We start from the raw sequence: 14,060 nt of genomic DNA on the forward strand, positions 1-14,060 counted from the left end.
GCAGCTTCCTCCTAACTCCCTCTTTGTGTGTGTGTGTGTGTGTGTGTGTGTGTGTGTGTGTGTGTGTGTGTGTGTGTGTGTTTGTTTGGGTGTTTGTCTGAAACAGATTCTCATTCTGTTGCCCAGGCTGAAGTGCAGTGGTGTGGTCATAGCTCACAGCAGCCTTGACCTCCTGGGATCAAGTGATCCTCCTGCCTCAGCCTCCTAACTAACTGGGACTATAGGTATGCATCACCACACCTGGCTAATTTTTAAAATTTTAAAAATTGTTGGTAGAGACAGAGTCTCGCTATGTTGCCCAGGCTGGTCTTGAGCTTCTGAACTCAAGCAGCCTCCCACCTCAGCCTCCCAAAGTGCTGAGATTACAGGTGTGAGCCACGGTGTCCAGCACTCCCTCTTTTTGGGATGCTGACACTGGGGACCAGCCATCATGTTTTGAGGAAATCCAAACTAGCCAAAGTAGAGAGACAATGTAGAGAGAGCTGAGGCCCCCTCAGCCAACAGCCAGGGTCAACCAGCAGACATGTAAATGAGTCATTCTTCAGATAATTCCAGCCTCCAGCCTCCCAGTCTTCCAGCTGAATCCTTAGACATCATGGAGCAGAAACAAGGTATGCCTTATGTGTTCCAGGTGAATTTCAGGCCCAGAGAATCTCTGAGCAGAAAAGATGTTTTGACAGCTTTAATCCAGTATGTTTTAGGTAATTTATTACACAGCCATAGTAACTGAAACATGGGGCTCCTTTCTCCATATCCTGTAGGACTCAGCTCAGATGTCAGAGGTGACCTCCTCCAGAATCCTTTTATGAAACCAAACTTCCATATTCCCACAGGTGTGCCTTAGGTACCTCTCTGTGTTTCCACAGCCTGCAGTGTAATTATGTTTTCCTGTTCATCTAATATCTCTGACATAGACACTCTACCGGTGAGTGAGTGATATTCTTTGTTGGCCTCCTGTTTCTTCAGTAGCAATCACTGTTGCTAAGGGAATGGGGTAACACAATTGGCCAGTTCAGGGGGCAGGGCATATTACCTGATGAAGGGCAGTGAGAAAGAAACCTTGTAGGGCACCAAAAAACAAAACAAAACAAAACAAAAAACCAAAACCCAATCCTCTACAGATGACCAAACTCTTAAGCCTCCAAATTCTCACTCATTCTTGCTTACCCCGGGCTTCAGCTCAGTGCTATGATTCAGTGCCTAAAGACTTAACTTCTTGCCAGGAGGTGACTTCCGCTCTGGGGAAAAGAAAGCCCACTGCGTTTGCTTGGATTGATTGGTAAGAGAGATGGATAAAAGGATGTTCTTTGACATTTGCCAAGGGCAATTTTTTTCTATAATGAGGGAAGAGAAACAGCTGTACGTCCCGGGAGACTGATTATGGCACTGGAGTCAAATCCACACTCTGGAATGCAATTTGGTACATCGCCTTAATATTAATATAAATTAAATTCATAAGATACTCAGCAGAGTAATCAATAATTCCAAAGTCAATAAATATTAAACACATAAATGATTTAGATAATGAGCTAATTATTGAACGTTTCAGTGGCCAGAAAAAAGGAGGTTTGGGTTTATTTTCTGAGAGTGGCTCCCTGCAGGGTCCCTTGGGCAGTGTGTGATAGCTTTTGATCTGTGATCTGACAGATTAAGGGAGCTTCAGGCAGAGGCCCCTCTCTCGTACAAAAATACTCTTCTTGGTTACTGTTTGAGGGAACAAGAGGAAAGAAGCGTGTGATGTATCTGAAATATAGCCTTTAGAGATTCATTCTTTGTGTTAACTAAGGAATTTACATTAATATACCTAATGAAGCCACCTTTGTAAAGGTGATGACAGTGAGAGGAATTTAGCTCGGTTGACTCCATCTTGCTTCTGACTCACAGGCTGGCTGTCGTCACTTATTTCTGGGCATATAACAAAGGCCACGCCAAGCTAACTGTGGGAGGAATTTAGTGTATAGTTTAATTTTGAAACAAGAATGGTAATAGTCCCTCCCTAAAACTGAGCCCCTCCTTTTTCGGGGACTGAAACTGCCTTTGTAAAACTAATGAGAGGCCACAAGATGAGGAGTATGGGAGGGATCTGAATTCTGCTAAGATGTAGGCATAGCTTGCCTTCGTATAGTCATGTGCTGGAGGTCGTAAGATTCATGACTTCCCCATTTGCTCTTGTAAATAACATCACTATTGTAGGACCTACGATGGGTCTTCTGAGATGATTTTCAGAACTGTGCATTTTGGATACCAACTGACTTCACTTGGACTCGCGACTCATGACTCAACCAGTCCTGTGGCCAGCACCCTATGGTGGACTCAGCACATGAGGATTCTTTGCCATGCTTTATCACCAATCAACCAGCAGCACCCATTCCCTAACTCCCTGCCTGCCAACTTATCCATAAAAACCGTAGCCTCTGTGTTCTCAGAGAAACTGATTTGAGTACTAAACTCTTGTCTTTCATGTGGCCAGCCTTGCCTTGATTACACTGTTTCTTTACTGCAATACTGCTGTCTCGGTGAATTGGCTCTATCTGTGCAGCATGCAAGAAGTATAGTATAGTAGAAACAAGTAGACTTTTTGGGCTCAGACAAATGTATTTGCAAAGCAAATAATTTTCAAAAAGTTAAAAACGTAATTCTCATGCAAATGTGTAGTGAGCATTCAACAAAGATTAATTAATTAGAGTGGTTTGATGGACTGAAGTGTGTTCTCCCAAAGTCCATAGGTTGAAATTTTAACTGCCAGGACACTCAGAATATGACTGTATTTGGAGATAAGGCCTTTAAAGAAGTAATTAAGGTTGGCCAGGTATGGTGGCTCATGCCTGTAATCCCAGCACTTTGGGAGGCTGAGATGGGCAGATCACTTGTGGTCAGGAGTTCTAGACCAGCCTGGCCAACACAGTGAAACCCCATCTCAACTAAAAATATAAAAAAAAATTAGCTGGGCATGGTGGCGAGTGTCTGTAATCCCAGCTACTCAGGAGGCTGAGGCAAGAGAATCATTTGAACCCAGGAGGCGGAGGTTGCAGTGAGCCGAAATTGCGCCACTGCACTCCAGCCTGGTGACAGAGCAAGACTCCGTCTCAAAAAAAAAAAAAAAAAAAAGGTACTTAAGGTTAAATGAGGTCTTAAGTGTAGGTCCTAATGTGAGAGGTGTGGTGTCTTTATAAAATGAGACAGAAACACCAGGAGCACATGTGCACAGAGAAAAGACCACAGGAAGAGACAGCAAGAGGGCAGCCCTCTGCAAGCCACAGGGAGAGGCCTCAGAGGAAACCAACCCTGCCAGCGCCTTGATCTTTAACTTCCATTATCCAGAACGCTGAGAAAATAGATTTCTGTTGTTTAAGCCAGCCAGTCTGTGGTATTTTGTTATGGCAGCCCTAGCAAAATACAAGAGGGAGCCAGCAGGAAGGCAAACTGGTTTAAAGGAAGCTGGAAGAAACTGCTCTATATAGTCAGTGATAAAATGAGCATTCTGGAGTAAGATTGCTAAGTGAGATACACAACTGGGTAGTGTCCTTCAGGTCTATAAAACTATCATCTTTGGGGTTATTTTCTTAGACAAGAGTCATTTACATCTTACCAGTTTTCTGCAAGTTGACTTTCTTTTCTTTTTTGTTTATTTATTTTGAGACGGAGTTTTGTCGCCCAGGATGGAGCGCAATGGTGCAATCTCGGCTCACTGCAACCTCTGCCTCCCAGGTTCAAGCAATTCTCCTGCCTTAACCTTCCGAGTAGCTGGGATTACAGGCATGTGCCACCATGCCTAGCTAATTTTTGTATTTTTAGTAGAGGCATGATGGCCAGGCTGGTCTTGAACTCCTGGCCTCAAGTGATACACCTGCCTTGGCTTCCCAAAGTTCTGGGATTAAAAGCATCAGTCACCGTGCTTGCTGTTTATTTATTTTTATTTTTAATTTTAATTTTTGTTTTAAAATTTTTGTTTTAAATTTTTGTTTTAAAATTTTTGTTTTAAAATTTTATTGTCTTCTAAAAATTGACATTCTTGAGACCTAATTAATAGCAAATAATAGGTCAATTATAGTCACATCATACTGGAACAGAGTTTCTCAATGGTGACTATTTATTGATGTGTTCTTCTGGTCATGTGCTGCATAATGCTGTTTCAGTGAGTGATGGACCACATATGTGACAATGGTCCCCTAAGATTATATTTTTTTGCTGTGCTTAGATGTATTAGATACATAAAAGATACATAAAAGATACATTAGATACACGTTTTTCTCTGTGCTTAGATATATTAGATACATAAATACTTACCACTGTAGTACAATTGACTATACCACCCAGTATGGTAACATGCTGTACAGATTTGTAGCCTAGGAGCAGTAGGCTAGACTGTATAGCCTAGGCGTATAGTAGGCTAGATCATCTAGGTTTGTTTAAGTACACTCTATGATGTTCGCAAGATCACAAAATCACCTAATGATGCATTTCCCAGAATGTATCTCTGTTGTTAAGCAGCACATGGCTAACTCTCTGTTGCGGTGGTTGGGTGGTTGTCCCATACATTGTAAGGTGTTTAGCAGCATTCTTGGTCTCCACCCACTAGATGGCAGTAGTATCTGCTCTCCCATTCAATTGTGACAATCAAAAATGTCTCCAGACATTGTGAAAAAGTCCACTAGGGAGTAAAATTGCCCCTGGTTGAGAACCACTATTCTGGTCTAACTTTGAATTAAATATCCGAAGCAATCTTTTTGCCTTACTTCCAAGTTTTAGATAATTTTCATGACTATTCAGATCCCTGCTCTGCCCCTCAACTACCTGTGTGTCCTTGGTCTATTTTTAACCTATCTGAGTTTCAATTTCTTCATCTGTAAATTTAAGCAAATACTTCTTTACCTCAGAGATTTCCATGAGGATTAAGTGAATTACTATGTGCAAAACACAGACATCAGCGAATACTAGCCCCACAGTTGGCCTCATGGTTGGTCATGGTGTCTTTTAAGAGGCATGTTTATACACCTGTGGTCACAGAGGGCAGAGGGCACTCCTGGGGCCACATTGGTTGGCCAGGCACACACGTCCAGGTCTGGGCTTTCAGGGGACTGCAGGCTGGTGCAGATGACCGAGAAGCCAGGACCTTGCAGCTGAGCTGGGCGCCTCCCTTCACACTCTAGGCAGGACAGAGGGGTGGGTGGCCTTGACAAGAGTTAGGGGACAGGAGGGGAGCCAATACCCCTTCCTTCACCCTTGGCCATCACTGCAGGCCAGCTCTCTTCTCTGCCCCTAACCTGATGCAATTATCAATCCCATCACTACTTTCTTCCAGTGCTCAGGGACCTGATGTGCCCCTTGCTGGAGGAACCCTTCTTGCCTTCTCTCTTGCGTTTGGCAATATGGTACCAGAATATAGGGTCAGGAATTCCACATGAAAGTATAACTGGCATCTTTGTTGCTATCCTTCTACCTTCTACATCTGCTATTGAGAGGTGATCTTGTTGATGAACTGAGCTAATTTATGTGTGTGTTGTTAAAACAGGTTGTGGCTTGATAGGCGTTGAAGGAAAAGGAACTTTGATCGCCCTCGCCTCACGGGGAGACAACTGCCTTTACTTGGAAAACCACTTTAAGATCAGCCTAGATCCCTCTGTGGGACTGCATTGTCCAGTAGAGAACGTCCATGTCTGGGGGCCTGGGACTCTGGAAAGGGTTATTTTGGGGTTTCAGAGCGGTTCAGACTGAGGGGGGCACAGCTGTCTCCCATCTGTGGGGGTTAATTGCTTGCTCTCCATTCCCTGCTTTTTTTTTTTTTTTTTTTTTTTGAGATGGAGTTTTGCTCTTTTGCCTAGGCTGGAGTGAAGTGGTGCGATCTTGGCTCACTGCAACCTCTGCCCCCCGGGTTCAAGCAATTCTCCTGCTTCAGCCTCCCGAGTAGCTGGGATTACAGGTGTGTGCCACCACACCTGGCTAATTTTTGTATTTTTAGTAGAGACAGGGTTTTGCCACGTTTGCCAGCCTGGTCTTGAACTCCGGACCTCAGAAGATCCACCCACCTTGGCCTCCCAAAGTGCTAGGATTACAGGCGTGAGCCACCACGCCCGGCCCTGCTTATTATAGAACACTAACAGGCAAACTGGGCTTGAGGTTCTGAGCCTGACACTGTTGCATAGTGGAGATGTCACTGCTTGCAGGGAAAGGAAAATCAGGCCAGAGCATTCACATGGTGTCTTTCTCCAGGCTTCTTGGCTCCCCTGTTTCATCCCAGCCTACCTGGCTTCGCTGAATGAAAGCTCTATGAACACTGCTCATCTGTGATGATTGTGACTTGCCAGTCATGCTAAATGCTGCACCAGGCAGTAGGGCTCCCAGTGGGATGAGGTGGGAGTTATGGGGCATCAGGGAGAGGCTGTATGCAAAAGAAAGGGCGACGTGTCCTAGACCCACCACACCACTGGTCGACCCTAGGCAAGAAGACCTGAACCTCCCTGGATTTCAGCTTCCTCATGGATGAAATGGGGATATAAACACTGTCCTGTTTTCCTCCTAGATTGTGAGAATCAAGTACAAACATTTTTAGAAAGTGGGAACAGGACTTATCCTGTGATATTCTGAGAGAACTCAGGCAATTTTTTTTTTTTTTTTTTTTTGAGATGAAGTTTCACTCTTCTTGCCCAGGCTGGAGTGCAGTGGTGTGATCTCAGCTCACGGCAACCTCCATTTCCTGGGTTCAAGCAAGTCTCCTGCCTCAGCCTCCCGAGTAGCTGGGATTACAGGTGCCCACCACCACACCCAGCTAATTTTTTGTATTTTTAGTAGAGACAGGGTTTCGCCATATTAGCCAGGCTGGTCTCGAACTCCTGACCTCAGGTGATCCACCCACCTCAGCCTCCCAAAGTGTTAGGATTACAAGCGTGAGCCACCGCACCTGGCCCAGGGTAATTTCTTATGGTGGCACATCACTCACCATTTAACAAATATTAAAGAAGCCCTACTGTGTGTCAGGCACTGTTCTAGGTGCTGATTATACAGCAGTGAACAGGACAGGCAAACATCCCTTGCTTCTTATGTTCTGTTGCGGGGACACTGATGATAACAAAATAACTAAGGTAAACAATGTGTTAGAAGCCAGGTGCCTCCCACCTGTAATCTCAGCACTTTGGGAAGCTGAGGTAGAAGGATCGCTTGAGCCCAGGAGTTCAAGACCAGCCTGGGCAACATATATCTCTATAAAAAATAGAAAATTAGCCAGGCTTGGTGGCATGTGCCTGTAGTCCCAGCTACTTAGGAGGCTGAGGTGGGAGGATCACTTGAGCCTGGGAAGTCAAGGCTACAGTGAACTGTGATGGTGCCACTGCAACTCCAGCCTGGGCAACAGAGTGAGGCCTTGTCTCAAAAAACAATGTGTTCGTTGGTCATCAGGGGTATGCAGAAAAAACAAGGAAGAGGGAGAAGAGGTGTGGTAGCTAGCTTCCAAAAGGACCCTCACCTCTTGGGATCCTATCCCTTGTGTAGCCCCTCCCACAGTGTACCAGGGTTGGTGTGTGTGACCGATAGTAGATGACCCAGGTGATAGTCTCTCCTAAGACCAGGTTATAGAGGACTGCGGCTCCCTCTCTCTCTGATCACTCGCTATTTGGGAGCCGGTTGCCATGCTGTCAGAATCTATGGAGAGGCCCCTGGTGAGGACCTCCGGTACACAGCCCAAAGCCAGCAAGGGCATGAGGCTTGCCAGCAACCACATGAGTGAGCTGGAAGTGGGTCCTCTTGCCTCAGATGACTGCAGCCCTGACTGCCAGCTGACTACAGCCTCATGAGGAACCCTGAGCCAGAACCTTGGAGAAAGCCTTTTTCTCATGCCCTACAGTTGAGAATGGAGATTGAATGTGCTCTGTGCTGTGACTGCTGTTATTAGGCACTGTGGGAAGTGCTTTATGTACACTCTCATGTAATCCTAATAGCCATGCTGAGGGTACCATTATTATCTCCATTTTATACACCAAGGCTCAGAGGCTAATTCACCTTTCCAAATCCTCCAGCTAATAAGTGTCCAAGCTGGGACTCAAACTTGGGCCTTTTAGCTGTGCTGCTATTCTACCTCTCCCTTGCTCTTTCCAGACCGGGCTTGGGACATAACACTAACACCCTTTTCCTTTCATTTCATCTCTTGTCCTTCAGTCATTCCTAAACATTCCTTGAGTTCCTTGGCTCCGGCCACAGTCCTGTCTCCCTTTCCCCTCTGGAGCATCAAATAGTGGTTACAGTATCCACAGGGATGGCATATGCCATTTCACAGTTCCTGGAATCCACTTTTCCCTTCTCATGAAGCTTCAGCAAGCCATTCTCATCGTGGGTTGCTTGTTTGCCTATTTGCTGATACATCCATTCTCTGCTCCTCATCTGTTTCTTTCAAGGAAACCTGATCCGTGCAAATTACGTTTCCTAAACTCCTTTGCCAGTTTGTTTCAAGAGAGGTTCAGCCAATGAGAGGCGCCTGTGGAAGATTGGCGGGTGGGTGGCACAGAGGAGGCAGGTATTTCTGCCCTCCTTTTCTCCCCTCCCTCATTCCCTTCAGGCACCATGTCCAGCAGTGATTGGGCTTCCTCCGTGGCTCCACCTCTTGCTGGACAGACGACTGTGGTTTCAGCCTCTGCTCGGGGACTCTGGTAACACCCTTTTCCTTCCGTTCCTCTATGCGTAGTTATGGTAAATGCCACTTTCTGCATTTCTTAATTTTGAGTTTGTCTTATTCTCCCTGGTAGCTCTTTCAGTCCTTCTATCACCTTTGCAACAAATTCCCTGCATTAGATTTTTCTCTGTGAATTGCCGCATCTAGGTTTTGTTTGTGAGGCTGGACCCCAGCTGATATTCGTATCTGTACTTTGGACTTTATTGCCATTTTAAATTGTTCTTTCTCAGATATCTTCAACTACAGGATTCTGCTTTCTGATTACAGTCTCCAGTTATTTAATCTCAGGTCTTCTTCCATTTATCATGTTTGTTCTGTTCACCCACCCATTCTTCCACCCACTTACTCATCAACCTGTCAAGGAAAAAAGTCAAACCTGTAAAATATTTAAAGTTTTATTCTGAGCCAAATATGAACAGGGCCCCAAGGCACAGTATCAAAAGGTCCTGAGAATATGTGCCCAAGGTGGTTGGGTTATAGCTTGGTTTTTTTGTTTGTTTGTTTTTGAGATGGAGTCTTGCTCTGTCGCCCAGGCTGGAGTGCAGTGGTGCCATCTCAGCTCACTGCAAGCTCCGCCTCCCAGGTTCACACTGTTCTCCTGCCTCAGCCTCTTGAGTAGTTGGGCGTAGAGGCGCCCGCCACCACGCCCGGCTGATTTTATTTTTATTTTTATTTTTATTGTATTTTTAGTAGAAATGGGGTTTCACCGTGTTAGCCAGGATGGTCTCGATCTCCTGACCTTGTGATCTGCCTGCCTTGGCCTCCCAAAGTGCTGTGATTACAGGTGTGAGCCACCGCACCCAGTCACAGCTTGGTTTTATATGTTTTAGGGGACATTAAGACATCAATCAATACATGTATACATGTGAGGTATACATTGGTTTGGTCCAGAAAGGTGTGACAGCTTGAAGGGGAGAGGGTGCTTGCAGGTCATAGGTGGATTCAATAATTTCCTGATTGGCAATTGGTTGAGAGTTATTATCTGAAGACCCGGAAGCAATAGAAAGGAGTGTCTGGGTTAAGATAAGGGGTTGTGGAGACCAAGGTTCTTATTACATAGATCAAGTCTCATAGGTAGCTTAGAGATTGTAGATGCAAATATTTCCTATGCAGACCTTTAAATGGCGTTAGACTCTCAGTTAATCTCTTTCAGGGATTTGGAGGGCCTGGAAAAGGAAAGATCCACTTATGTTAAAAGAGATTTTTGGGCCGGGTGCGGTGGCTCACGCCTGTAAATCCCAGCACTTTGGGAGGCTGAGGCAGGCGGATCACGAGGTCAGGAGATCGAGATCATCCTGGCTAACGGGGTGAAACCCTACCTCTATTAAAAATACCAAAAAGAAAAAAATTAGCCGGGCGTGGTGGCATTCACCTGTAGTCCCAGCTGCTCTGTAGGCTGAGGCAGGAGAATTGCTTGAACCTGAGAGGTAGAGGTTGCAGTGAGCCAAGATTGCGCCACTGCACTCCAGCCTGGGCAACAAAGTGAGACTCCATCTCAAAAAAAAAAAAAAGAAAAAGGATTTTTTACAGACATAAATTCTCCCCCACAGAAGAAAGCTTTGCAGGGCCATTTCAAAATATAGCAAGGAAACATATCCTGGAGTAAAATATTTTTAATTTCCTTCTTTATCTATCATGTGATGTTATACTAGCCTCAGGCTGGAATTTGGTATCTTATTGTTACAAATAATCTGTTTTATCAGTCTTAATACTTGTTTTAATGTGAATGCTGGTCAGTTGTGCCTGAACTTGAAACCGCCATTGCAAAATTATAACTGAGAAAATTGTTACAATGAAAGAGATTTGACCCAACCAACTCCACCTTGCTTCTAACCTCCAAGCTGTCCTTGTTCATTCCTGGGCGTAGGCTGAACTAACTTTGGGGGAAACTTAGTTTATAGTTTAACTTTGAAACAAGGATGATAACAGCCCTTTCCCAAAACAAACCCCCTGGGGACTAGACTGCCTTTACAGAACCAACAAATTCGCCACAAGATTAGAAATCATGGTTTAGGAGTCATGCAGCTGAAGGTGGCCAGATTCTGAACCTCCCCAAATTGCTCCTGGGGATAACATCACTATTGTAAAATCTAAGATCAGTGTTTGAGATACTTTGCAGACCCTGCACTCAGTGGATCAGCTGGCACCACCCAGATCAATCACCTGGCTCCTCTGATCTTGTGGCCCCTCCACGCAGGAACTGACTCAGCACAAGAGGACGGCGTTGATTCCCTATGATTTCATCTCCGACCTGACCGATCACCACTCCCGACTCACTGGCCTGTACCCACCAAATTATCTTTAAATACTCTGATCCCCGATTCTTAGGGAGACTGATTTGAGTAAAAATAAAACTCTAGTCTCCCATACAGCTGGCTCTGTGTAAATTACTCTTTCTCTATTGTGATTCCCCTGTCTTGATAAATCCGCTCTGTCTAGGCATTGGGCAAGGTGAACCCATTGGGCGGTTTCAAACTCCAAAAGGGAGAGGGTATAATGAGGCATGTCTGACCCCTACCCCTTCCTGGAGTGGCCTGGACTAGTTTTTCAGGTTTCTTTGGACTCCCCTTGGCCAAGAGGGGGTCCATTTAGTCAGTTGGGGGGCTTTGAATTTTAGTTTTGGTTTACAAACCCATCCATCATTGTTTTTTTTTTGTTTGTTTTTTGTTTTGTTTTGTTTTGTTTTGTTTTGTTTTATGAGACGGAATCTCGCTCTGTTTCCAGGCTGGAGTGCAGTGGCGCAATCTCGGCTCACTGCAATCTCCACCTCCTGGATTCAAGCAATTCTCCTGCCTTAGCCTCCCGAGTAGCTGGGACTGTAGGCATGTGCCACCACGCCTGGCTAATTTTTGTATTTTTAGTAGAGATGGGGTTTCACCATGTTGGCCAGGATGGTCTCGAACTCCTGACCTCGTGATCTGCCCACCTTGGCCTCCCAAAGTGCTGGGATTACAGGCGTGAGCCGCCACACCCGGCATCCATCCATCATTGTTTATTGAGCATCTACAGTTCCAGGCACTGTGGTTGCTGATGACAGGTTGGTAACAAAGATTGATAATCAACATGTTCTCATGGAGCTCACAGTCTTGCTCAGGAGACAGATAACATAAAAGTATTTACAAAGTCACATAAGTGCTATGATGGGGTAATTACAGGATACTACAGGAGCATATGAAAGTGGCCCGGTCTTGACTTGGTGGGGGAGGTGACAGCGTGAGTTTTTGAGATCAGAGAGATGAGTTGGCCAGGTGAAAGAGGGCAAGGAGGAAAGAGTATAGCAGAGGGTACAGTATGTACAGACCCAGAGGCCAGATGTCCTCATGTAGTACAGTGTTGGAGAGGCTGAAAAACGGAGATCCTCAGACTCGAGCTTGGCTGTATTGGGCCCTAGCTCCTGGGGTTCTGCAGTTCTGGAAGGTTTGCAGTTTACCCCTAGGGCTGCAATCTTCTTGTTCTTTTTAACTCCAGGTTAGGCGTTTCTGTCCCTCACAGTTCAGGTTCAGCTCCAGCCCTCTTTGTCCCTTATAATGCATACAAACTCTTCAGACTCCTGCATTTCCTGAATTATGGAACTGGTCACTGGATGCCCCCTTTTCCTTGCTGTATTTGTATAGCTTTCTTTTGTCTTCAAGAGCTATCTAATTATTAAGATAATTGAGTTGGGACCTCTCACTTCTCAGCTCTTTGCTCTATAGGCTATCAAGCATTTTGGGGCTCCTTTTGGGAAAACATTAATCGATTTAAATCAAGGGCATGCACCCAAATGCTGCAGGGGCCAGGCAGGTGCCAGAAATGAGTGGCAGGCCCTATGGAACACTTAGCCTTCCTGGGCTGCCTGTTTCTTTCTTGATCTGCTGGAGACATGGCATGAGCACTATTTTACTTTTAACGCTAATGTAAAAAAAAAAAAAAAAAAAAAAAAAAAACACCCACAGAGCAAACAGGATGATAAGCAGCAACTGTCATTAGCTCTGTGCAGTGATGACAGTGGGGAGGGCCAGGAAGGGCTGTGAAGTGCAGAGAAAATGCTTACACAAGGTGCAGTCACAACTCAGCATAGCTGAATGGTGTCCTGTGGAAATGTAGGTCTACTGTGCACAAATATTACTACAGGAGACTGAAATCTGGATGATCTGGGATATATGAAACTGACTGCTCTTTACATTGGAAAAATAGTTATTAAAATTTAAAATATTCTGTTTAGGCCACTACACTGGGTTAAACAAAATATGTTCATGGGCTTATCTGGTGGTTCTAAAACTCGGCTGTGCATTAGAATCACCTGGGGAGCTTTTAAAAGTCCCAACGTTCAAGTCACATGCCTGGGCAGTTAAGTCAATATCTGGAGGCAGATTCAGTCATCAGTATTTTTTTTTTTTTAGACAGAGTCTCGCTCTGTCACCCAGGCTGGGGTGCAGTGGCACAATCTTGGCTCACTGCAACCTCCAGCTCCCGGGTTCAAGCGATTCTCCTGCCTCAGCCTCCTAAGTAGCTGGGATTACAGGTGCCTGCCACCACACCCGGCTAACTTTTGTATTTTTAGTAGAGATGGGGGTTTCACCATTTTGGTCAGACTGGTCTTAAACTCCTGACCTCAAGTGAGCTGCCTGCGTTGGCCTCCCAAAGTGTTGGGAATACAGGCGTGAGCCACCATGCCCAACCCAGTATTCTTTTTGTTTTTAATGTCTCAGGTGATTTCAATGTGCAGTTAAAATTAAGAACCACTGCTTTTGATGTGCGTCGGTTTGTGAGCTCTGATTTATAGGGCATATTTTGGCAGAAGGATGTTGTGACTGTTCTTTTCCACCTGGGGCCTTCTGTTAATTGGCAGGTGTGCTGTATCACAGATGGTAAGTGCTGTAGATGAGATTTCAGAGGAAATCATCAAGCGCTCTCCTATTCTGTTTCTCTTGAGGGCCTCAACTCTTCATCACAAAATGTAGGCTGTTACAGTGATAGCAGAAGAGGTCACCAAGAAACTCATATGCCATTATACTTTACATGAGTGCCGAAGCTCCTGTCATAGTCCATATTATCTGTATCTAACATCTTGTCCTCGGTACAGTTTCCCATTCAGCCACTTGGCTCTACTGTCTGTATGTTGCATGATAATTACTAGGCATTACACGTGTGCAGTCACATTGCAACCCATGTGACAATGCCCACTTTTTGTGTAGGTATGCAAAAGAAATTCTCTTCAAGGTCTCAGAAGGACTGAGCATGGCAGGCCTCACAAGACACAGCTGCGGTGGGCAAACAGCAGTGCCTGACATTCCTACCCCCATCCTCAGATAGTGGTGTTTCCCACAATCCCCCTCATTGACTCTGTTCTCTCTCTTGACTCACGTTCCTTGGCTAACACTCTTATACTTCTTAAATCTGTGCTGCCAATTCTTCTCTC

The sequence above is a fragment of the Macaca nemestrina genome, chromosome 14 (assembly GCF_043159975.1).
Source record: "Macaca nemestrina isolate mMacNem1 chromosome 14, mMacNem.hap1, whole genome shotgun sequence".
Classification (NCBI taxonomy): Eukaryota; Metazoa; Chordata; class Mammalia; order Primates; family Cercopithecidae; genus Macaca; species Macaca nemestrina.